We start from the raw sequence: 3,704 nt of genomic DNA on the forward strand, positions 1-3,704 counted from the left end.
ATTTTTCTAGGTATATTTACAAGCCGATTTACTCCAATAAATAGTCGGAAAAATTGAAATCCAAGTTGTCAATCACCTCGAAAAAATTGAAGCAAAAGGCGTTTTTTCTTTTTCTTTTTCTTCTCTTGAATAAATAGTTGGAAGACAAGTTCAGAAAAAAAAAGGCTCAATAAGAAAAACATAGGATTGAAACAATTTTCTCTTCAAAATCAATCCAATCCAATTGATGTACACCCTTAAATTTTGTGAATTTCATCGATTCATCACTTTTTTCTATAATATAATTCCCACTATTTTAAATGTACAATTTTTTATCACATAAAAATTTGACATCAAAATGCTCATTTTGGATATGATTTGGTCATGAGGAAAAGGATTTTTTATTTTTCATAACATGGTATACATATATATTTACAAAATGTTGGCTTTTTTCTTTTGGAAGATGCACTATTAGAACAGTTGAGGCAAAGGTTGTTACTAGTTCAATTAGACAGAGAAAAGTGTGCTTTCTCAAGTGTTGACTGTAGCATATATAATTGTCAAGTATTTTTTGTAGCCTCAGCCTATCATATTAGAACTAGTGTGAATCTCATAAATGTTGATTAAAATGAAACTGTTTAAGTCTGTTTGGAAGAGCAGCTCTCCGAATAACGTCTTGGATTTTTCATGGAAACTTTTACATGACCGTTTGGCAACTAAAGAAAACCATGATTATGAAGGGCCAAGACATTTATAGTAGCCAAGATGAGGTTACTACTTCACCTTCCTCTAGTGAAAGTGAAGAAGCAAAAGGGGAAGAATCTAGTGAAGAAATTGACTCCCAAGAAGAAAAGGACCTTTTAATGGTCAGAAGGATTCTAGGAGGCCAATCTTGTGACTTGGTAAATTGGATTGATGCTATTAAACTTCACTTGTATTGTTGCTCTATTTTTTTTCTTCATCCCTGTTTTTGTGTGTTTTCGCATTCCTTTATAGTCGCATACAAACTATTCAAAAAAAAAATTGAGTTGGGTGTGTTTTCCCTTACAAAGAAAAATAGCAATGTTAAAAGATTAGAACAATGCATTTAATTTGAGCAACCAAACAAGAATAAAATAGTGAAGACAGAAACTAGTTGTGAAGCTTCTGGCGGTTTGAATTGTGAGTCCAAAGAATCTTCTGGTTTAGCCTTGGGAAAACTGGAATCAGCAATAGGCTTTGCATTGTTAGGCTGAGTTAATATAGCCACTGCCTTCATTCATGTGATTATCAATGTTTACTCCTGCTGCACTCACTTCTTGACTTTCTGGTTTGTGATTCTTGACATCAAGAAAAATTAAATGCTTGATTACAATCAGCATCCCTATAATTTAAGTGTGAAATAACTACTATCTTCCATTCATTTCCATAAATTATCATGAAATTCATCTCTCTCTATTCCTTTTAATACATGTTAAAATCAAAAGATAAAGATTAAACCAGCCTATAAGATTTAAAAGATAAATTCACTAGAAATTACCCTTACCTTTCGTTAAGTTATCATGTATTAGTCATGAGAGTGAACACTAAATAAAAACGATTGCAATATAAATATATACATGAAGAGCTGGGTTAGTAAAAAAAAAAGTACATCCATTGAGCCATAAGAGAACGGGTTTTTGTTTTGGTTTGTGAGTGGCCTCGAAAAACCAATAGAACAGTGCTCTTCCTGGAGTTTCATTGACAGTGATATAACCACCATATTGTTGAACTTCACCGGAGGCTGCGCTGGTCATCCATGCACTCTATCAGCTTCTTGCTCTGCCAGTATCTCCTGGCTAAGGTAACTAGCTACTAAAGGCTTTGCCACACCTAATGCTTCTATGGTCAAACAAACAAAAAGCAGAAGATGAAGATTGAGAAAAAATGAACACAAAGCCATAACTGATATATATCTCCGGTGTAGGTGTGTTTGTGTAGGTGTGCGATATACATCCACGCATTGAATTGGCTAACGGCCAAAACAAATACGCCAAATATAGTCATTCAAAAAGCATTCAAATGCCTAAGCTGTGCCGTATTACAGTAAGTTACAGATGTGATCATTACAAAGTAGCAACATTAATATAGAGATGCATGCTAAAAGAATCAAAATCAAAATCTGGTATATTTGCTCAGAAATATTTCTAGCCTTGTAGGAGAATTTGTAGAAGATAGGAATGAGAAAACCCTAAGGTTTATACTGTAATTAATAACACAAGAGTCTAGAGACAGAGAATGAAGCTTCATTGTAAGAGCTGTGGAAAGCACCTGTAGCAGATGACAAGAGTGATGAGCAAAATGACGGCGACAACGACAAAGTATATTTCGTTGAAGCCTTTGGGAAGAGACGGCACCGTCAGGCGCCATTTGGTGGAGGAGATTCTAATTGTGGTGCCTAGGTACGCCGTCAAGCCTATGGTGACGGTGGCATTGGAAAGCACGGACCAAAGTTGATGTGGAGGTAGCTGAATACGCCGCCGACGATGGGCATGTCGACGACAAACTCGGTGTAGCAGAAGGTGGAGAGGAGAGCGCAGAAGCCGGCAATGGCATTTAAAATAAGAGTAAACACCAAATTCAAATTAAATACTAGTAGTATCTTAAAATTTCATTAATTTATCTACACTATCCATCCATTTCTAAGTAAAAATCTTTTTTATTTTACCTACAATTTAGTTGTAGGTATAAGTTTTTATAAGGTTTTACCTACACTACATAGTTATAGGTAATTTTTTTTTATATTTTTCCAAGATTTACCTATACTTAAAACTGTAAGTATAAGTCTTTGAATTTAACCTACATTAAACAATGGTAGGTAATAAAGTATTTTTAAAGTTTACATACACTAATTGATGTTTGTAGGTAAAGGTGTTGGTAGGTATAAGGCATTTTTCTTGTAGTGCCTATGGTGGTTCAAGGAATGTGTGCAACACTTTTTTCGCTAACTATTTATTATTTATATTGAAATTCGGGTGAGACACTATATATAAGTGTTTGTTTGAGTATGTATTTCATTGTTTCAAACATGGATCAGTAATTTCTAACCAAATTTAGGCCATTATTTGGAACCTATGGTTGTGTTTAGGGTCTTATTGGAAAACTGTATTTATTAAAAAAGACAAATATACTTTAAGTATAACATGCTACCAAGTTGACGCATCTTCCAAAAGTAAAGAACACAGTATATGAAGATTTTTTATTCTTCTACCAAATTAAAAAATTTATTTCTTATGTTATCGAAAATTACATTTCCTTCCTTTTTTTTTTCCTACCAAACGTTTACCTTAAACTAAAAAAAATAAAGTAGGAGATTTTTCTTAATTATTATATTTATTATCCTTTAGGCACAAAATATAAAGTGATGTCTCTTTCATTGAATTTGTACCTATTTGGCTAAAATTTGTAGCTTTCACCTTGACATGGCAGAGGTTTGAGCAACTAAAGAATCCTAGGAAAAAGAGTGCGCCACATACTAGTAATTCAATGATTCACAATGAAGATATTTTAACCATATACATATACTTTACTAATTAATAGTCTCAATTGTGATTTCTTTATTACTATCTGAATTTTTCTAGGTATATTTATAAGTCGATTCATCACTTTTTTCTATAATTTAATTCCCACTATTTTAAATGTACAATTTTTTATCACATAAAAATTTAACATCAAAATGCTCATTTTGGATATGATATGGTCATATG

The sequence above is a fragment of the Glycine soja genome, chromosome 8 (genome assembly GCF_004193775.1).
Source record: "Glycine soja cultivar W05 chromosome 8, ASM419377v2, whole genome shotgun sequence".
In the NCBI taxonomy this organism is placed as follows: Eukaryota; Viridiplantae; Streptophyta; class Magnoliopsida; order Fabales; family Fabaceae; genus Glycine; species Glycine soja.